The sequence below is a fragment of the Mytilus californianus genome, unplaced genomic scaffold (assembly GCF_021869535.1).
Source record: "Mytilus californianus isolate M0D057914Y unplaced genomic scaffold, xbMytCali1.0.p SCAF_7, whole genome shotgun sequence".
NCBI classification, from domain to species: domain Eukaryota; kingdom Metazoa; phylum Mollusca; class Bivalvia; order Mytilida; family Mytilidae; genus Mytilus; species Mytilus californianus.
Window position 1 is genome coordinate 8,129,299 of NW_026262723.1, and position 24,525 is coordinate 8,153,823.

Below are 24,525 nucleotides of genomic sequence, written 5' to 3' on the forward strand. Positions count from 1 at the left end.
ATGGATCAACGTCACAAAAAGTGACGTATTTTACATGTTTTATGTGACGTTTATATTATCACATGTAAATTTCTAAAAATAAAATAGATTTGTTTTATCTATAGACACGAACAAGAATATTAAATTGGGATTGAGTTTGTAATGGTGTTATTTTATTATTTTCTAACCATGACAAGAATATTAAAATGGAATTGTGTTTGTAATTGTGTTATCATTTGTATTTTCTAACTATATTGGTTTTTCTTCTAAAGGAAAACTGTGTATAAACAAAACAAATCCTGTACTTATAGATGCTTTAAACTTAAAACCATATGAGTGAAGTAGCTGATTTTTTATCTAAACTTTTACATACATATAGAAAATAAAAATAAAATAATTGTAATATAAGGCAAGATCATATAAGACCAAACAGTAACCACACATGAAAACAAACAGCATAAAACAAAAACCCTGTAGACGAACCACGAGTTACTCGACTATACTGACAAATAATACAGAATTCAAACTACAAACGAATTAAACAGACAATAACTTAGCACAACCCATGCTTTCCCAATGAAGACCAGGTTGTTCTGTCGTCTACCAAGAGGCAGTCTTAAACCACTGCTGCATCAACTCATGCTTTCTCAATGAAGAATAAGTTATTTTGTCGTCTACAAAGAGGCATACCTTAACCACTGATGTATAAGCCCACGTTTTCTTAACGAAGAACAGGTCATTCTATCGTCTACCAAGAGGCAGACTGAAACCACTGATTGATGAATCAACCCATTTTTTCTTAACGAGCAGGATATTCTGTCGTCTACTAAGAGGCAGATTTAAACCACTGATGTATCAATTCATCCGTTCTCAATGAAGAACAAGTTATTCTGTCGTCTACAAAGAGGCATACCTAAACCCACGTTTTCTCAACGAAGAACAGGTTAATCTGTCGTCTAACAAGAGGCAAACTTTAACTATTGATTATCAACCTATGTTTTCTCAACGGAGAACAGGTTATTCTGTCTTCTACTAAGATGAAAACCTAAACCACTAATCTATAAACCCATCTTTTCTCAACGATGAACAGGTTATTTTGTCGTCAACTAAGAGGCAAACCTAAACCGATGATGTATCAACCCATTTTTTTTCTCAACCAAAAACAGGTTAATCTGTCGTCTACCAAGAGGCAGACTTTAGCCACTGATTATCAACCTATGTTTTCTCAACGAAGAACAGGTTATAATGTCGTCCAGCAAGAGGCAAACCTAAACCATTGATGCAACAGTCCATGTTTTCTGAAAAAAGAACAGGTTATTATGTCGTCTAGCAAGAGGCTAACCTAAACCACTGATGTATCAGCCCATGTTTTCTCAACGAAGAACAGGTTATTATGTCGTGCAGCAAGAGGCAAACCTAAACCATTGATGTATCAGCCCACGTTTTCTCAACGAAAAACAGGTTATTATGTCGTGCAGCAAGAGGCAAACCTAAACCATTGATGTATCAGCCCACGTTTTCTCAACGAAAAACAGGTTATTATGTCGTGCAGCAAGAAGCAAACTTAAACCATTGATGTATCAGCCCACGTTTTCGCAACGAAAAACAGGTTATTATGTCGTGCAGCAAGAGGCAAACATAATCAACTGATGTTTCAGCCCATGTTTTCTCAACAGAGAACTGGTTATTATGTCGTCCTGCTAGAGGCAAACCTAAACCATTGATGTATCAGCCCATGTTTTCTCAACAAAGAACAGGTTATTATGTCGTGCAGCAAGAGGCAAACATAATCAACTGATGTATCAGCCCATGTTTTCTCAACAGAGAACAGGTTATTATGTCGTCCTGCAAGAGGCAAACCTAAACCATTGATGTATCAGCCCATGTTTTCTCAACAAAGAACAGGTTATTATGTCGTCCAGCAAGAGGCAAACATAATCAACTGATGTATCAGTCCATGTTTTCTCAACAGAGAACAGGTTATTATGTCGTGCAGCAAGAGGCAAACCTAAACTACTGATGTATCAGCCCATGTTTTCTCAATAGAGAACAGGTTATTATGTCGTGCAGCAAGAGGCAAACCTAAACCAATGATGTATCAGCCCATGTTTTCTCAACGAAAAACAGGTTATTATGTCGTCCAGCAAGAGGCAAACCTAAACCACTGATGTATCAACCCATTTTATCTCAAGGGAGATGCAGATATCAAACATAAATAATACTAATCGATCATTAGTTTAATAAAAAGAATTAATATTAGTATTATTATCAAAATATTCAAAAATATTTATCAAATGACTGTAAATTTAAATTTGATGAAACTAAAAACAAAACAAAACAGTAACTACGTTTTATATAAAAATTCAACCAATTATTTGTAAGTAGTGACAATCAAATACAGTCGCTATAAATCATAACACATGTTTCAGTGACTGAATTCAAAGTGTTACGTGTTCATGCTTTACAATGTCAAAGGCAAATTCCACTCATTTTTCAAGCAAGAACGGAAACCATTTATTATAATCTATACTTATCCCGTGCAATGCCAAAAAATGACTAACATGTTTTAGATTAACTTCTCAAAATACTGTAAGGTCAACAGTGAACGGGAGAACTTTTTCGCTCTCCTTTTCCTGTGATATTACCTGAAAAACGCAAAACCAGATATATGTGGTAACTTGAACCCAACCTAAGTGTGGTATTCAATATGTGGGACAGACGGGACGACAGTATTACAAAAGAAATCAAGAACACCATTACCGCTTTCGTAGACCCAAAAAATTCAAAAGTTTGGTATATCAACATTTAGATAAGCATAATCACAATCTTAAATTTATAAAATTCCAACCCTTCGAAACCGTTCAGAAACAACCAGGAGAATCACACAAGCAATTTGAAAAATCACGTGAAGTTCGCGAATTATTTTGGATAAAAAGACTTCAAACAGCTTATTCTCTCGGTCTCAATGACAAAATATTAGGACAGGGGAACATATCTAAAACTTCTATCGATGTCATTAATATTGTTGATAAACGACTTAGAAATAATAGGTCTCATGGTAAACGCAAAACTGTAATCAACGTATTAAAATCGTATAAATTATACACTTGCTAATCTGTTATCTATAATAAAAAATAATGGCAGACATCAAGTATTATGCAAACTGGGTCAGATACCAATAATTAAATTATATGCTATTTTTCTGGAGTGTGATAAAATTTCTTTTGTTAGCCCGTTTTATGAATACACCCGTATTATTACAGCCTTTTGTCATCACAGGCTGTTTCCAAGTATCGATAAATCTGAAAATCATAAACGACATTTTCTTAAATTAAAATATATAAATAGAGGTATAGATTTTATTAACTTATCTAACATATTCAATGACTCTTCCGTCTATAGCTAAATACCTCCATATTTTGATAATATTTATTATTTCGTATTCTTATAAAAAGCCGAGCAGAAGTTTGATTTTTAATTATACGTCAGTTACATCAGACGTCAATATAGAAAATATGTTCCTTCCACTTGAGACTGTGAAACATCTAGTTTTAGATATGTTCCCTATGGTCATGTTATTACAGGAGACCTCAACATCGTCGAAGACCGTGAGGTCAACACTTTTCTAAAGAAAGGACCGAAATACCGTCCTCCATCTATAATAGATTGGAAACAGTGTCGTCAGGTCATTAAAGACGCTCTGTCTGCCTACTGTAAAAATTGGTGCAAACGTGAAAAATCTGATAAAAAATCTCTAGACAGTTATTTGAATAAAATTATGAATACTGTTAATATTCGAATATCTCATTTTGAAAACAATTCTGAAATTATTAATAGGGTCCATGATATTCCCATTTCTAGAATAAAAAATAAACTCGAAGTACTCGCAGAGCGGTTTGTGATCGTACCGGCAGACAAGGCAGCCAATAATGTAGTGGTAGTATGACGCATATACTACACGGAAGTTCTTCAAAACGAAATTATCAATTCCTCTACATTCAGGTCCGTACGCACCAATGAGAGTCAAATCGTTAACAAGCATATCACTGCCACTACCCAGCTTAAAGCCTCTTCCGAACATTTGAACGTCCCTACCATGTACTGGTTACCGAAATTACACAAAAAACATTTAAATTCCGTTTCATCTCCGCATCTAGTAAGTGTTCTACTACTAATATATCAGTGCTTCTTACTACCTCCCTTACTACTATCAAAGAACTGATTATTAACTTTTGTAATAAAGCTTATGAAAATAATGGTATTAATTATTTTTGGGGTGTTAAAAATTCTTTAGAGGTTTTAGATAAAATACATGCTTTTGATGGTCCTTTTGGTTCTGTTGACAGTTATGATTTTTCTACTCTCTACACTACACTTCCACACAATCTAATAAAGAAAAAAAATTTCATATTTAATAAAATGGTCTTTCGAAAATCTCATTGTAAATTTATTTGCTGTAACTCGTTTAAAGCCTTTTTAAAAGGAAAGTATGCTAGATACACTTACTGGAAATGTGAAGATATGATTGAAGCTTTAAATTTTCTCCTAGATAACATATATGTACGTTTCGGCGATAAAGTGTATCGTCAGGTAGTAGGTATTCCTATGGGCACTAACTGTGCCCCTTTAATAGCAGATTTATTCCTGTATTGCTATGAATCTCAGTTTATGACCAAACTCAGTAGAGACACATCATTGTTACATTTGGTTGATACATTAAACAATACCTACCGTTATCTGGATGATATTTTTTCGTTAAATAATCCAGTGTTCTCTAAATATACTACCGAAATTTACCTAAAAGAACTTACTTTAACTTAATCTAACATAAACAGCAGCAGTTGTCCTTTTCTAGATTTAGACATTTCAATTTCTAAAAGGAAACTCCATACTAAAATTTACGACAAAAGAGACGATTTTTCATTCCCTGTTGTTAATTTTCCTTTTTTAGACGGCGATATGCCTTTGGCTCCATCATACGGTGTTTATATATCCCAACTCGTTCGGTATGCCCGTGTGTGTAGTGATGTCATAGATTTTAACGAACGTAATCAATGCATCACTGGTAAATTATTAAGTCAGGGATTTCGTTACCATAAATTACTTAAAACTTTTACTAAATTCTTTCATAGATACAAAGATTTGATTAGTAAATGTGGCTGTACCTGTAGAAAAATTATTAAAAATGGTATTTCACATCCTAAATTTTATGGTAATATTGTACTTAAAGCGCGGAAATCATTATGTGATCCATGTAAACTCATCGAACCTTTAAACAAACTTATTAGTAAGGGTTATCGTACCAATGTTATAATTAGATCTCTGAATATAGTTTACATTGGCACTAATATCGATTTTGTCATTAGCAAATTAAAACAGAACTAAATTTGTATTTTCTTTTCAAACGGGATGTATAGAGACACACACACGTTCATTTTTATCTATAAAGAAGTCACTCCTAACTATCCTACTACCTGTCGATACATTTATTTTTGGCATTGCACAAGTCATGTCTTCTTTGACTGTTCATGACGTTAAAATACTAAATCCCTGGGATGTATTTTAGTTGATTTTAGTCTCTGATGCATGATTTTTTATTATTAATTGTTTTGGCTTTGAACTAGCTGTCAGTAACTGCGAGTACTCTCAAATCGTACTTTCTTTTTAATTTTACCTGTTGATACTATTTGTAATGCTTTTTTGTTATTAAATGTTAACATGGATCTTGTCTATATACCAGCTTTGATTATTTGGTATTTAATTACTACAAATTTTCACTTCTTCCTACTATGAACATCAAAATTATTTCATTTTTCCTTAGAGGCTATTCTTGGACATGTACAGGAAGTTTTTTCTAGCACTAATTAGTATATTTTTATTGTTGATATTCAATCCATATGTACCAAGTGTTAGATTAGTTTTATTGATATTAAAGAAATTTCTTGGTATTCCTAAACGGAAGATGTTATACACACAGAAGAAGAAGTATACATAACAACAAAATTATTTTCATTTACCTGTGTATAATATGACGCAGGTTTCTTCAAAAGTGATGATTTTCTATAAATTGTTTGAAATTTCACAGTGATAACATACTCTAACTTTGTATAAACCTGTTTATTTACTTTTGACTTTAATTATTTATCCCTTGTAATTTTTTATTAACTGTGTATTTGCATTCAGGTGTCACAGGTCAAATTAATTCGTTCATTGTGTGTTAATTTACGTTTTTTGATTGAGTTAAGCCTTCCAATTGTTATCTTATAGTGTGTTTTTCTATGTTGTGATGTTATACTATTGTTTCAGAAAAGGGAGAAGGTTTGGTACCATTAAAACGTTTAATCCCGCTGCAAATGTTTGCACCTGTCCTAAGTCAGGAATCTGATTACAGTAGTTGTCGTCTGTTTATGTAGTTCATACGTGTTTCTCGTTTCTCGTTTTTATATAGATTAGACCGTTGGTTTTTCCGTTTGAATGGTTTTACACTAGTAATTTTTTGGGGCCCTTTATAGCTTGCTGTTCGGTGTGAGCCAATGCTCCGTGTTGAAGGCCGTACCTTGACCTATAATGGTTTACTTATAAATTATAACTTGGATGGAGAGTTGGCTCATTGGCACTCATACCACATCTTCCTATATCTATTAAGTATAATATCAATGTCATCTAAATAGCTCAGTTAATTATTATATTCAATAAGCAGTATAATTCTACCAAAATTATTTGCCCTTCTCCTTAAATAAACGTATATAGACGGTGGTTGCTTGGTTTACAATTTCATCATCACAAATAGATCCTAACGTTAGGACCATCCTAAGATCATCTAAAGACATCTAAATTGGTGTTCTAAGCTTAGGACATTTTCTTTTAAATTTCCTAAGTTACGAAATGTTTAATAAATCTAATTAGGAAAAGAATATGTCCCAAGATGGTCTTAGGAGTCACAAGACATGTCATCCTAAGACCACTTCGATAAACATGCCCCAGGCTTATAATTTGATAAGCCAGACGCGCGTTTCGTCTACATAAGATTCATCACTGTCGCTCACAAAGTAGAAGGCAAAATAAAATATGAGGTTGAAGAGCATTGAAAACCACAAATTCCAAAAAAAATGTCCCAAATACGACTCAGGCTATCTAACACCAGAGTTCTTGGATGTTATAGGTCACCAATTACTGCTTCAACCCAGTTTGTCTTGGAGTTTTTCAATGTCAATGGCCAGAATGTCGTCTTTTTAAGCTTGATTTTAGTTCTGTTCGTTGCTCGTACTATATTGTTCAACTAAGCGGATTGCCAGAAAGTGGAGGGCATCTTGATGATATCCAACTCCGGCCCCACAAATGCACGAATGGAATTTAAGCGGCTAGTTCTTCCCTAAGTAGACGTTTTTATACTTTCCGGTTAAATGCATGTTTGATTATAAAAAGCACGGGAGGCAAGACTGTTGACTCAGCATTATGCCAAAGTGTATTATCCTTTGTACGAAATCATTATTATACACTTTAAAGCAAATGAGATTAGTATCAATGATTACAAGAGAACGATTTAAATGAATAGTTTGCTGATAATTAAGCTTAAAACGTACTCAGAAGGAGATATCTTGCAAATTTTAGTGAATATTAAAAACATGATGTTGTAAATGATATATATAATTTAACTAGATGTCTACCTTTTAGCTCGATTGATTTTGACAGATGTCGAAAAAAGTGCTTAAACAATTAAAAGCTAGTTATTTATATGAGACCAATTTATCAACCATCTTATTTTCCATACGTACGTCTCACAATTCCGCTTGCAGCACATAGAAATCGTGTGTTTCAACATGTGACTCATCAAATGCTTACAGTTACGCTGGTTTTATAATGATCAAGTTTTGGCGGCAACATTTTAAAATGTATTATCTTTCATTTTTCGTTAATGAATCGATAGTAATTGCCCATTGACAATACCAATATTCTAAACTACTACTTTTTAGCGGAGCGCCTCCTTTATGTCTACTTTGAATTATTGATCTAGTATTTTGTCCCCAAAGCCACACAACTCTCCAAGCAGTAATAGTAAAATAGTGTTCATTTGTTCGTTTTCATGAGTAAATTATTTTTTAGAAACATTGTCAAATAAATTGTCTTAAATCATAATTAATGTTTAAAAATTTATATTCAGGTTCACATTAATTACGCAATTAACATTCTTCGAATAATTTCACGAATTTTGTTCATGACATCAAATAGTATAAGATAGATAACTCTGTTTTAACAAGCGTTTTGTTTTAAAGAAATAAAGTTGTTGATACAGTGTAACATGGTCTACATTGCAGTTATCCCTCCTTAATATCGACGACTTCTGTGAAAGTAAGAGCCAGGAACTGAATAGTCATGTTGTTGGAAGATAAGCTGGTTATAATGCCGCGCTGATGTATTGCGGCATTGCCTCCGATGTATTGCGACATTCTACCGATGTTGCGCAATTGCTTCGGTCGGAGTAGAGACAGGACGAGATCGACTGATACCTAGCATACGAGAAGTGTTCAAATTGACAACAACTCATAAACGTAAACTTTTTAAGTTCTTGCCTGAAATAATGATAATCTGTTTGTCTTGAACGTCATAACCAAATATGATAAGATAAAGAAGTACAGACAAAATAATAATTTCTATAAGATACAGGTTTAATTATCATCAACCCCAAATGTGTTCGTTTTATAATAAGTATTGTTAAACATAAGTAATTTTGACCATGTTTTGATGCACTTTACCAAAAACACATTCGAGATGTATGATACAAAAAGCAAAATAAAAAGATACCAAACTCCAAGGAAAATTCAAAACGGAGTCCGTTAACAAATGGCAAAATCAAAAGCTCAAACACATGAAACGAACGGAAAACAACTGTCATATTCTAACACTTGGTACAGGCATCTCCTTATGTAGAAAATGGTGAATTAAGAAAACAGCTCATTTTGTACTGACGAAGATATTGTCAAATCCGATAAATCAATATTTTCTTGGGAATAGTTTATTTAATTTCTACCAGTTAATAACGGTATATTGATATCAGTCATACCTTAGTTTATCATGAAAGAATTAAAAAATAGTTTTCAACCTATCTATACTACTAAAATAACGAGGTCCAATTTGTTAGCCGACATGACCTAAAAACGACTAATCAAAGAAGTCAACTTTATATATAACTAATATTGGACAATGGTGTTGTTTAAAAATTATACCATTCCAGGCCCTTTTGTTTTCCAAATAATTAACATTACCAATAATTAACAAGTTCCGGGTCGAATACGATACCGATACCAATAGTATACATATGTCACATGTAGTTTCCGATTGTAGTTACAAGTTCTGTAATCGTCCTCTATCTGCCAGCCCCCACCTTTTGTGGGAAAAATTTGGTTGATTATATAGGGAATCACTGAAGCATGTCTAAGCGGGCCCCCTCTTATGACAGTCAGTTGGTCCTTTTTTATGAAAATTTCTGGATCCGCCACTGTCAATTTAGGTTAATTAAATCAAAAATATATTTACATGTAGTTTATAGTAAGTTCATTGTAGTTAGAAAACCAGGACGGGTTCAAACAAAGATTTTGAAAGCAGAGAAAACTGTGCATCTTACAATAATCAGCATGACTTTATCAGATGAAAATACGAGTACTAAAAAAACAGGCTGAAATTAAAGCATAGGTACATGTACTTTAATTCATCCACGGACCCGCGATGTCACGGGTGTGTTCTAGTTTATCAGAAAAATATATCAAATATTTTGTCACACTAAGATAATACAAGATCAATTAAATTATCTGATAGCACCAATTTCGGTTTGCATATACGTCATATTGGCACTTTGCAAGGGAAGACACACATTAGTGGGGATTATCTAAAGTGGAGTAGTAAATTTTGACTGTCATCATTTGATTTAATATAAGTAGTTATACTATCAACTTTGTTTCATCGTTGTCTCAATTGAATCATTCAACATCTCCTTACGTTATATAAGTATATAAAAGTCCATATCCAAAATATATATTCATACATTTCATCTGGTTATTTCGTGTCGTCGGGTTGCTGTCTCAATAACTTATACTCAACATCCATTTTCTTCCAAAAATAACATTAAGTTTATTACTCGAAAAGATCTGGCGGAATCCACAAACTCATAATAAAAATATATATTACACTTACATTGTAATACTAACGCCACAAGTTTTAAAATCACTTTAGTTGAGAAAATCGTCTATTTTTGCCCGAAGTTTAAAAAAATATTAAGAGTTTTTTTTTTTTTTTTTTTTTTTTTTTTAAACATCAATAAAGTTTGAAAGATAGAGTATCAAACAAAGATAAAAAGATAAAACGAATAAAAGTAAAATAAAAAATATACAGGTATATATTTCCATATTTGCATTTGAAACTCTCTTGAAGAATGACATTTTCATTTTTTTTTTTTATTAATTATCTTATGATGTCCAAACTATTTCTTTACGAGAGTCTACAATAGGTAATTGCCAATCTTACGGATATAATGAATTTCGTGTACTGACATAAGTGACAGTATGCGGCGATGATAAGTCTGTTTATTAGATATAAGGAAGCTGTAAGTGATAAATATGTCCCTAGAAGACGCTTTATACAACAATATGTGTGTGATTTAATGTATTTACCAAACTGTCACGTGAAAAATTTCTTTTTTGGCTTCCGAATGTTTATACTAATCTGGAATGTTATGTTTTATAAAAAAAACATCAAATCGTAAAATTCCATACCGAGTACAAGTGGTTGATTGTTCAATCAACAGTCTTTGAAAACCCAAAGACTTGATTATTGGTATTAACTGTTTCTTCGCCAAGCAAGTGTTATTTAGGAGAAAGAGCAAACATCTGCTAACTGCAATATGATGCCATATGCTTTCCAAATGCGTGTGGTTCCGTCCAGGCACTCTGGCCTCCTCCACCAATGAAAACTTGCATCAACGAAATGGCCAAGAGTGCTAAAAGTGGCGTTTAACACCAACAATCAATCAAATATATATAGCGGGTACAATTTCTTTACTTTAATTGTTTTTTTTTTCTTGCATGTGAGTTTCTCATCGTAATCGTAATAATTGTCTACAAAGCCATTAAAAACATAATATTATTGTCTTCCTATTCAGTTTCTGTGGAATGACCAAACAACAAAACTGTAAATTTTATATTAAGGTCAGGACACCTTTTTTCAAGTTCATCCGATAACCAACATATATACCAAACGACGTCATTTAAAAATTTAAAGTAAATGGGGAGTACTCTTAAAAAAACAGAACCTTAACGTGCGTAGTCAATGTTGGGTGATACCTATTAGACTTATATGCGCACTTCTTTAACATACGTACATTAATTTTACTAAATGTAGATCTAATAAAGTAAGTGTCAGTCTTTGTAAAAATCAAGCAATTTAGAAGATTTCAAAACAAGGCCGAAAAAACCCTACCACCAAGCCATTATTTTGAAGTTACCCTCAAACTGAGTAAGAAATGGCGAGTCTTTCGTTTCTGCGTGTCTGGTAATTCGAGAAATATCTAGATAACTTTTGGTTAGGATGATAGCAAATTACGGAATTACCTCCCCTTAATTGATAAATTCTGGTGTATTTCAACTTAAATTATATCTTGAAATACCAGAACAGGAAAAGGAAACGAATTTTAAATGAGTGAACTATTATATATTTTGAACAGAAATTAATGTAAACTTGAGTGGAGTTTTTGTTTGTACCACCACTTCCTGATTCTTAGGCAGATTGGCAGAATAAGTTGTTGCACTTTGATCCTTCAGATTTGTTTGTCGCTCGAATATGATCTGAAAACACCCAATATAACGTCATTTTTGGAGGATTATTTGGCAAATCTTTAATATACTAATCATTTCGAATGACGCCCGGCACTTTGATTACCAATCGTCTTCCGCAAACTTAGATTAACGCAATTGGATAGAAAAAAGATCGCCGTTATAACAATAAAATGTTGTATCAATTGACAATTTATAATTTGATAAATAAATTATAAAACAAATAAACTTTAACAAACGTATATACCAATTAAATGTATCATCTAATATAATCTTTCCCTTATTAAATGATTCTTTACTTCATTTATCAGCGTGTTATTTGAACTAACATGAGCTTCACGACGGTGACACATGTGGAGTAGGTTTTTTGTTTGGGTTCGTGTTGCTCAGCCTTTAGTTTTCTATGTTGTGTGTTTTAGACTGTTGTTTGTTTTTTGGTCGTTTTTTATTTTCTATGCCATGTCATTGTCAGTTTGTTATCGACTTAAGAGTTTTGATATCCCTTTGGTATTTTTCGCCTCTCTTTCACTGTTTTTTTTGAGTTGAGAAATGTTTAAAAAGTTCGGTGCATTAAATCAAAAATAAAATACCCGACAGAATTTTTGATACTCCCTAGTCAAAAATACCGAGACTGTGAAGGGAAAGATTTGGTTTTATGCTTTACTCCCCCCTTTCCCCCTTTTCCCTTCCGGTTCACTGAACATAATCCCTTTATTTTTAATTTGTTAAAATATCAGCGTTACCAGCTTTCTTACACAATTCTCTTGATCTATAATGAAAATAATTAACTAACTTTCAAACATAATGGTTACCAATAAAACCAAACTTCTAAGTCATTGATCACAAGAGGAGGTACAACCTATAAGTAAGTGTTCTCGCTTCTACAGTTCACTTACTGTTGTGACAGAATCCTCTGCGCTGTCCTGGTAGCATACAAAAGATTCACAATGATTTCTTTTCGAGGATTAACAATCTTCTCTATCAACCTCCAGCTTTATTTAATTTATTAAACTGAATGTTCTGTTATTATAGACTATAACTATGACGTCATATGAACATAAGAACCATCTGTATTAAGTAAAGCGCGCAATCGATAAAACATCTCCGAGAAGGGTAATACAATATAAGCCATGGATAAGAGTAGAATATCTCCCTCGCATTAGCCAAACAAAATATCGCGTATGATAAATACATAAACAATTTCCGGTGTGCTATAGTATACATGGTACAATAATAACAGGATTTCAAGTCCTAAAAATAAATATTTTATTATAATGACAACAAGTATGCAACGTGTTTGGGAAACATATTAAAAACACAAAAAAACGAAAAAAAAACAACAAAAAAACAAAACAAAACAGGCACCTCGTGTACATGACTGCAAACTTTTATATCATTATTAGTATATAACTTCATGACAGACGACTATAGTTTATTCATTTTATTTGAATACTGGAGATCATTAAGCAGACATAAGATACACATATTGTATTTTTTGCTTTCTTTGTTTTTTCAGATCCGATGCAAAGTTAACATAAAATATAATCAAAGCATCATGACCAAGTCCGTATGACAGTTATTCCATTATCTTCTCAATTGGTGGTATTCCTTAATGTCTTATTAGTGATTTTAAGTTAGGGAGATAATGCGATTGTCATGACAATATTTTTTTCTCTCAACCAACTGCCAAATAAGCAATAGGATTTCTATAACAAGATCTTACTCAGGTGTTAAAAGTTAATTGATAATATGATAATCATTTATGGCGATTTGCGAATTTCATTATGAATCAGATGCTGATATTGCCTTACATTTCATGCTATTGTATAGGATATATTCCATGTCATTATATGGACAAAATTTCATGCCATTGTATGGACAAAATTTCATGCCATTGTATGGACTAAATTCCATGCCACTGTTTGGACTAAATTTCATGCCATTGTATGGACTAAATGTCATGCCATTGTATGGAAAAAATGTCATGCCATTGTATGGACTAAATTTCATGCCATTGTTTGGACTAAATTTCATGCCATTGTATGGACTAAATTTCATGCCCTTGTATGGATTAAATTTCATGCCATTATATTGACTAAAAAATGTGGCAAGTTATAAAGATAGGTAATTTTGGAATTGTTACTTTACTACTGTTGCTTCATGGTTGCTTTTATACAGACTTTATTGATATGCCTCGAACGACTTAATGCAACATTTACAACAAAGAAAAGAATATTGGCGCATTTAACCAGTAACAAATCTATTGTACTTTGTTGTATACTTTGTCACATCATTGCTTTGATGAGATTTGGAATAGAAACAATTGGTGGACCTATTGCCTGTGAACCTAAACACACCGCTGTTCCATTGATTCTTTTTTTACACGACATTCCTTGTCTCGGTGTTTTTGTTTTAATTACCTCTTGTTACGGAGTTGTGGTATATCGGATAACTAATTCACATAAAAATTATCGAATTAGAGTATTTACGGTCAACAAATCGACAAAGGAAGATAAAGTAAGGATGCGTAAAAACTTAGTAACGCTTGGTCTGATAATAACACTTCTTTTAGTAGTAGTTATACTACGAGGTATTGCTGTAGTCCTTCTATACAAGGGAAATGGATCTGAAATAATTGATACACTATTTATAATTTTCAACAATGTGTTTGCATTGTTAAATCCTCTACTAGATCCGGTAATCTATGTATTGCGGATCAAGAAGTACCGTGATCATCTTCGATGTAAATGCCTCAAAAGAAATTCAGTTTCTGATGTGATCAACTTAGCCCAAAGCTCTTAAAAGGTGTATACTGATGAAAACGAAAACGTTTGGGACACTTTTCAACAAAACAACGGTGTTTATGGGAAGATTGTTTTCATAATTGGTTTAATCGAAATATATTGATCACGTTTAGAAAGTACAAGTGAGGTAAAGTTCAGCATTCACTTAGTGGGATTATATTATTATTTGTGAGATTATATATTAAGTGGCGATTGTGATTTTTGGATCTTCAGACATCCTTTATTCTTATTAAATTTTAAAGACTCAGTAGGTTTTTTTCTGAACTAGGCACTACCAGATACGCTTAGATACGAACCTTTCTAAAGGTTGGAAGCAAAGTAAAAGTAGACGAAAATGGATAAAAACAAATCAGCAATATTGTAGCAACTAAACAAAAACCGATATTGGCAGTGCCTAGCAATACTTATTAGTGATAACTTTTTAAATGATGCTCAATCTAATTTATAAAAATAATTTGTAATTTTCCTTTTCTTTATGTTTTCTACCAAAAAAAAAAATACTATTACCTCGGTATATACTTAAAATCTCTTAAACACTCATATTATTATAGATGTGTTTTGTATATTCGACAGAGTTTGAAAGTTAAAGATAACCTCCAAAGATTTTTGCGCGAAATGTGTACATATTAAATAATAAATGAAATTATATACTTTGTATGCGTAAATATCTACCATTGATTCCAGTGGAGTATTTCATAGATTCAAAGAATAACGCAGAAGTAGGTTTGGATGTACCTGTAATAAACTTATTACAAACGAGATTGTACATCATAATGTTACGGTGATGTTGTTTACCAAGCCCGTAAACTAAGATACGATCCGGGACTTTTTATAAATTCAACGCTTTAATCAGATCTTTGAATATTGTTTTTATCGGTATAAATATTGTTTTTGTTAACAATAAATTAAAACCCAACTAAATATCATTGCTATGCACATCTGTACATTCACGGTCCTACTATCTGTCGATATCTATATTTGCCATTGCACAAGGTCGTGTTTTTCTCTGACTCTTTATGACGTTTTTAGGTTTGCAGTTAAAAATTTGTTGAGGACTTTTCCGCCATTACTGCCGTTACTTTTAATCATTTCCATGATAAATTTCTATTTTTGTGATAAATTTAGAAAAATGTTTTGACCGATTTTTAATATGTGTATCCCCATTAAAATACAAGACGTAACTGCAAACACATCCACTTCAAACCAAAGAAAAACTTTATAGCCAACGGAACATTGACATCAACATCATGAAAATTTAAAAATAGGAAAATAAAAATAGGAAAAGTCGTTCCATTGTCAATAAATTTGTCTGCAGATTAATTACCAAGAGAAAATGTTATATTAAGGTAAAAAGGGAAAGTCATCACTATTAATGTTTGATTTAGCTAGAATGAAATCAGGGGGTTAACATTCATTTATATCTTATTTCTATAATTTGACAAATTTGGGTTATTACAAAGAATATGTCGTTTACATTTTCGCTGGTATTTTGCAAAATGTCACCATAGAGAATAGGATACAATCAGTAAATTTACAGATCTGATGTCTATGCTGGTATTTAAAGAACATGTCGTTTTTGAGTTAAGACGCAGGCACATCGTATGAATTCGTGATGGTTAAGATATTTTTGTTATTGTTGTGAAACGGATGAAAAATCATCTGTTTAAAAGAGAGGCGAAAGATACCAAACGGACATTCAAACTCATGAGTCGAAACTAAACTGACAAAGTCATGGCTAAAAAATAAAAACTACCAATATACAAACAACAGTAAATAAAATACAACATAGAAAACTAAAAACTTAGCAACACGAACCCTATGTTAAGCTACGATTGATATCTGATACACATACAAAGGAAAAGTTCATTCATGTGAATCTCACGTTGAATTCGCATAAATAAATTTCACCTCAAATAAAACGAGCTATTACGTGAAACTCACGTAAAAATGTGTGTGAAATCACATGATTTTTTCACGTGAGTTTCACATGAATTTTCAAAATGAAGTTATTCAAATAACATATAAATTCGAAATTTTTATTAAAGTCATGAAAAATATCAAAAGACACTTCTGGGGCGGGGGGTTTAGGTTCGCGTGAATTCAACGTAAAAAATTTCACATGAGTTTAACGTATAATTAGATGTAAGAAGATGTGATATGAGTGCCAATGAGACAACTCTCCATCCAAGTCAAAATTTATAAAAGTAAACCATTATAGGTCAAAGTACGGTCTTCAACACGGATCCTTGGCTCACACCAAACAGCAAGCTATAAAGGGCCCCAAAAATTACTAGTGTAAAACCATTCAAACGGGAAAACCAACGGTCTAATCTATATAAAAAACGAGAAACGAAAAACACTTATGAACCACATCAACAAACGACAACTACTGATCATCAGATTCCTGACTTTTGTTTGAGGTAATTTCACATGAAATTTTCAACGTGACATTCAGGTGAAATTCAAGTGAGCAAAATTTGTTTGTGTACATGCTGATCGTTCGTCCAATACTGATTTGACAACCCTAAAACAAAAGAACCCAATAAGGGATGGGGGATTGGGGGGGGATTGGATTCCCTTAGCACATATATTTTGCCTTTTTCTGAATGTAACCATTTTAATTCCGCAACCCCTTCTAACCCCCTTATTAGGATTGACTGAAACCTTCTCAGAGTTTCAACAGTAAAGTGCCATTGTTTACTTATTTTGTTTTGTTATCCAACTTTGGTGTGGGGTTTCCCTTTCGATAACATTAATTATGCCATTGGTTTTTCTGAATTTACTCTAAATTTTTCTTGAACCTTCAGCATATAATGCCACTGTGCACCTACTATACTCCAAATTACTTACTAGGGGGTTTCCCTTGGCAAATGATGGGTCATTTTTATTTCTCACAAACAATTACTGCAATGTTCAAACTGTCCAATTCCATTAAAGTTTGTGATTTTTAAGGTATATAAACAATAATTTTTTCAGTATTTTTTTTCCAGGAATTAAATAAAACAAAATCTGGCAGTGTTTGCAAAATTAGATATTGTTTTTAATAGCCCAAACTTCCGACATGATCTGTAATCTGTAAAATAGAGTCAAAAGATACCAAATGGACATTCAAACTCATAAGTCGCTCCGGAAGATTAATCTGTATAACCAGTACTGCCAGTCAATGCACACCTCCATAATCTGGAGTGTGATATCCACCACTTCACGCGAATACAAATCATATAAATGTTTTTTTCACACTATTAAAAGTTCTATCCACACGATTAAAAGTTATATCTACCAGAATATCGTATGAGAATTAATTTTCAACCATTGATATACATTGATATACATTTAGACTAAACATATTCAGATTTACTTTAAGATTTGTTTCGACAACGCATGTTAACAGTCATTGCTATTATTATTGAGAAACGTGTTTAAAAAAAACACAACAAGGTACGCTTGCAAGTATGATCGACTGGTTTTAAGGGTATTTACAAAACAACCATGATGAATATCAACAAGACTTTGAAAATCAAGTATGGACGCATTCCCATTCCATGGTGTAAATTTAGGAAAAATGAAATTGGATGAAATTAGTGTACCTAAGCCTAAATCCTTATTTCGTTGTCATTGTGGTCTGAAGTGGATACTATTAAAAATTCTATCCACCAGAATATCGTATGAAAATCGATTTTCAACCATTGATATACATTCAGACTAAAAGTATTAATGTGACTTTTCAGATTTACTTGAAATAAAGGCAACAGTAGTATACCGTTTTTTACTTGACACAGGGCTCTATCTCTGATCTTATTTCTTTGTGCACAATTCTGATTCTTCGTATTTCACCTTTATCAATAATAGGAAAATCTGTTTCGGACGATTCCATATATCATTATGTTTCAGGGTTTTTTAAATTCAGTATCGAGATAATGTATATTATTTAGCGTTGTCTGCGAGAAATTATAAATCATTTTCTGATAACGTAACTTAATTCAAAACCAATATAAATATAGTTAACATATATATTTTTAACTGTGTAAATTGATCGGAATGTGAACGACAACATAGACCTAAAATTCTTCTATCCCGTTTAACAAATGACATTTGCGCGGGAACTTCTTCCATTGACCATTGACATCGTAATTTAATGGACGTTAATATTTGATTTTGGATTATTTTAATGTGATATAAATTGTTTTTGGATTTAATGTGATATTATTTGTTTCTTCTTCTAGAGTACATAATTTGACGTCAGGTTTGTACACATTAAGTTTATAGTCTAGTCAGAACTGAAGTAGATGTACAGCATATCCCATCATAGTGCAACCAACAACTACAACTGATTAAAGCTACAACTGTTGAATAGACCTTTATTTATATATATTTAATCTCATTCCAGTCCATTAAACTGGCAAATTCAACAGAATCAGTGTAAATTTTGCGAATTCTACGTCTTTCACCTTTATATAAATCGTTATGGACGATTCCATATACCATTATATTTAAGGGTTTTTTTATATTCAGAATCGAGTTAATGCAAATCATATGTCTTCAACAACATAGGCAATGAGACATTTGACAAAATTATGAATGAAGGACTTATGGTGCAGTTTATTATGGACTCATCATCTGAAAAGATCAAGCCAATTGTTAATATCAAACATCAAAATATCACAGACATTGAGAATATCACACGAACTTTATGCTATGGTCTACATATAAAACGGACAACCCTGATGAATAAGAGTTAAACTTATCTTTATGAGCTATATCAGTCTATCAAGTGAAAGTAGGAGTTTCTTGGTTTATGGTGTTACTGTACAGGTATTGATATTTAAAAAAAGTTCAACTGTATACTATGTACATATTATTGACCTTAATAAATCATATTGGGAGTGACCCTTAGAAAGGGCGAACCTACCAGACAGGTAACAGGTAACAGGTAATGTATGTTGCTTAGTGTTTTTTTGCGAAAACAATTCAATTTCCTGATAAACTTCCTTAATACAGAAACATTACATATAGTTGACATTTTCATTATATTTTACTGTGTCAAAATGACATAAATATGAAGGACAGTATAGCCCTGAAAATGGTATATCCCGTTTTACACATGACATTTACGAGGGAAAGACTAACATGGGAACGTATCATAAAATTCATCTTATCTTATCATCACCATTGCGACTATTAATTTGTTTATGCATTGTAATTTACTGACTGTCTTCTAATTTGATCTCCTACCACTACATTCATTCAAGTAGAACAGTATCAACATTTGAAATTGGGTTTGTACACAATTTTGGAATATACATAAACTTCAATCCTGTTTACCTGTACCTGTTTACCTGTACTGCAACTCCCTCCTATGTCAGGAGAACTACCAATCTTAAAATCGGTAATCCTTATTATTTATTGAAAATAAGTGGATCAATCCTTTAGAAAAGTTTTTAAGGTAAAAAAGCTACATTTTCTTTTTTCCGTTTCTACAACAGCAAAATAACCCCTTGTCTGAGGGACTTGTTCCCATTCTGTTGTTTAGTTGTAAATCAGGCCATTGCTTTTTTTTACAGCCAACAAGGGTTTTCCTCATTTTGAAGGCTGTACAGTTGCCTATATAAATTGCTTTGTCATTTGAACTTCTGTGGATAGCTGTCTCATTGGCAATCATATCATATTGCAGACCTGAAAAAGATGTACAAAGTTAAATATTCTGCAAACTTCAAACAACCTTCTACAACTGATTTACCATAAAACTGTTGAACAGAGCTATACATATTTGATCTCATTCCAGTCCTTTAAGTCAGGAATCTGACGTTCAGTAGTTGTCGTTTGTGGATGTGGTTCATAAGTGTTTCTCGTTTCTCGTTTTTTATATAAATTAGACCGTTGGTTTTCCCGTTTGAATTGTTTTACACTAGTAATTTTTGGGGCCCTTTATAGCTTATTGTGCGGTGTGAGCCAAGGCTCGGTGTTGAAGACCGTACTTTGACCTATAATGGTTTACTTTTATAAATTGTGACTTGGATGGAGAGTTGTCTCATTGGCACTCATACCACATCTTCTTTGGTTAATAGTTGTTATTTATATAAAACGATTCCACGTCGATATTACAACAATCAGATATCAACCCAACGCCAAACTGAATGTCATTGAAAGACATCTAGAGGTCAATATACAGTCTAGAACAATAGACAAAATTAAAAGAAATACAGCGAATTATTGAAAAGAATTATTATTACATGTATTTGCAAGATTAAAAATATTATATCTTTCACAATTTTTTGAGTAAAAACTTTTAGGTTCCACCTACCATTTTATAAAACTGTGATTTCATTGCGGCTAGTCTGTAAAAAGGATGTCAATTAGAGAAGCCAATACTTTTGGGACATTGATTTGAAAACAACAAAAAGACGTCTATTAGAGGGGTATTTAATTGGTCGTAGATTTGGAATCTTATTTTATTATGAAGTCAGATTTGGACATCGACTTGAGGAATGGAGGTTGATTAGAGACCGGACGTCAATCTGAGTCTTATATATGTATACCTATATTATTGATTCAAATTTGATGGTAAATAGACACTGATAAGTCTGATAACGTTTTATAGTTTTGAATGTTTGTTCATCAGTTTACTGTGTTTAGGTGAAAGTATGTTCTTATTTCAAAAACAGAGGGGCAATCAGCCCATATCAATTTGTGCAAGGAGCGATTGTTACTTGCTAGGTACCGAATGATTTTACCACAACTTTGTAGAAGTTTTAATCGGTGTATATACTGAAAATATGAATAAAAATGCAAGTCTTTTTCAGGACTACTGATCCATGTAGTATGGTATGTATGTGAGATGCGGTTATAGAGGATGGATGTTCACGAAGGACCTGTAGTACAAAGTATATCAAAGGATTGAGCTCTTTGTCTTAGAGTATTATTAAAGTGCTTTGCTTTGAGCTCAGTTCATTGTTATGTAATTCATTCTTTGTGAAATAAAGATTTGACAGACAACTCTCATCTGCATTAGGAATTGTTGAAGTAGTATCCATTCTATGTAAGTAGAAATGGGGAGATAAAAGCAATATATTTACATTTGAACCAAACATTTTTTGTCCAGAAGCCAAATTAAAAAAGCACAATTTTACCAAACAATGCTACTCGTGCTACTAGCAATATGATGCTAGGTGGTTTTGTTACACGTTTTGTTAAACATCTGTACTGCCTACTGACGACTCAGTTCTAAGTGTAAATGGTCATTCAGTATGTAAAAGAAGTGGACAAAATTCATAAGGCCTATCTGACCTAATTGATTTTATAAAATTATTTTTCATTGTTCAATATTTATCATTCATTCGTTAATTTCTTAACTTGTGTGAATTTAGAGTAAAAATTAATGTTATTTACAGCACTTGCATACCACAACAAAACTAGCTTACTGTACTGGTATCACTTATAGTTGTATCCATATAACAAAAAAATCTTGAAACAAGAATATTTTTGAAATACCTTTTTTATTTTGAATACTATAACTTTTTAGATAAATAGAACATATTAAGTAGATGTTCATACCCACTAGAAATTTTATCAGTTGAGTTTTGTAGCAGTTATGGGTCTTTGAAGCATGCTCACAAAAGTTCTTTTATTGATATCATTTTCATACTGGTAAAAATTGTTTTTTTACTTTGACCAGGCTTTGGAGAAGACATTCTCGAAGGAAGAACTAATAAGCAATAACACAGAAGTTTACTGCCTATCTCATATAGGCCCAAGCATCATGTCAGGCATTGCAATTACTTAAAACCATTAAATATCTTCTGAGAAACAATTTCGACATTTAAACAAAATCTTTTACTAATGATACTGGGAAATCCTTAACTAATTTACAGTTTATGTGGACAAACCCAAGTAAGAAGTGACCACCACAAAGGAACACAAATAGAACCATACAAATAGTGCATGCATGCATGTTCTCAGATACCATCTCCCATATTAAAATCACATCATGCAGAAATGAACCTAATGTGTTCCTCTCCTAGCTATCCAAAATCAAAGATGTGGAACATCTTTTATCATAATCATTTGGTAATCAATGCAATTAGTGTCTCCTCTATGAAAGTCGTGAACATTAAAACTAAATATTAAATAAACAACATTGTTAATGATTAGTGTTTGGTTCAGGTTGGCTGTCATTGTGCAACACAGTTTAATATAGAACCCTATGGGAAAAAACAGAGAACTCCTTGTGTCAGAAAACACTGTCAAGCATCCAAACACACTATCCACACTGATCTGTGTCCACACTTGTAATGTACTAATATATTTGTGTATTTCTCTGTGATGAGTGTTCTTGCGTTTGTTTGTACTGTGTTCCTGTCATGTAGTGTTGCCGTTTTAGCAATATTTTCAACTATGCCATATAAGCGGGAGGTTTGGCTAGCCATAAAACCAGGTTTAACCCACCTTTTTTTCTGTACCAAGTCAGGAATATGGCAGTTGTCATCAGACAATCTGGTTCTATGTATGTTGGCGTTTGTTTTGCTGTAGTTCAGTGTTTCTGTTGTTCCGTTGTTTTCCGTTGTATTCCTTTTATATTTGATGTGTTTCCATCGGTTTTAGTTTGATTCCCGGATTTGTTTTTGCGGAATTATGACTATTGAACAGCGGTATACTACTGTTGCCTTTATTTAAGGGTACTTACAAAACTGGTCATATTCAGTGTTCTTTTAACATAAAATGCCACGATGAATATCAACAAGACTTGAAAATCATGCATGGACGCATTCCCATTCCATGGTGTAAATTTTTGAAAAATGAAATTGGAGGAAATTAGTGTACCTAAGCCTAACTCCTTATTTCGTTGTCACTGTTGTCTGAAGTAGATACATATGTTATATTAAACTTTGGCAATTCATAATTCTACTTTTTTTAAATAATTTTAGGAATTGCCAAAAAACTAAATTTTTATATAACACATATAAAACTTTGATTACGCCGTTCTTCGTAAATATAAAGGAAACAGCCTTAATTAAGAATATGTCCATGTCAGATAATAGGATTATAGGTACAAAAACTATAAATACAGAAACCTATTTTCCAAACCTTACAGATTTTCAAAGAAAGTAGAGGAGATCTTTATCATGTTCACGATTTAATTGTTTCCACTTTAAATGACTGATTTTAAGTCTTAAATTTGAAGGGTTTCTTTTTGGTTTAAATCTTAAATCCAGTTGCTTGTTTGTCTTGTCGTTGTTTGTGATAGTATTTTCTTTTGCTGTAAGAAGTTATTGGTTCTCTCTCAACTACAACAAGAAATGCAGTTTGTATATTTTTATTAGATACATAATTAGTTTCTGTTTAACCAAGATTGCACTGTTTTCCTATCGTTAAGATTTGTTTCCGAGCTTCTAATGTAAGAGGATCTAAGAAACTGTAAACTTTACGCAAAACCAACATCTTGAATAAATAGACATCACAGGATACACAATCAATGTAGCATTTAACATGTGTGTCAAACACATACGTCTTCAACTCATTACATTTCTGTCCTGGCCCCGAAGATTCTTCATATTTTCCTATCAGAGCGTTTGTTAAACAAATCCTCACACAGTCAATAGATCTTTTTCCAGCTGTTGTAAAACTAGAGGAGAAACTTTTTAATCTGTTACAGTACTTGTAGCCATATGCAATAAGATACTCAGAGGAACCGCATTGTCGTTGTTGTTCAAAACATCTGTAAAATTATCAATCGCCATTTTTCGCTTTAGCGACACATTCAGGATCAACCGATGCTGTAATGATAAAGGAATACAATGTTTAGCATTGGTAATACTAATGTGTAAGTTAGTATGCGTTATTTTAATATGTTACATCAGAATAGGTAGAAACCAATTACATTTAGATATTTAAAACTGACTTTCTTTTCGAACTTCGGTCATGCT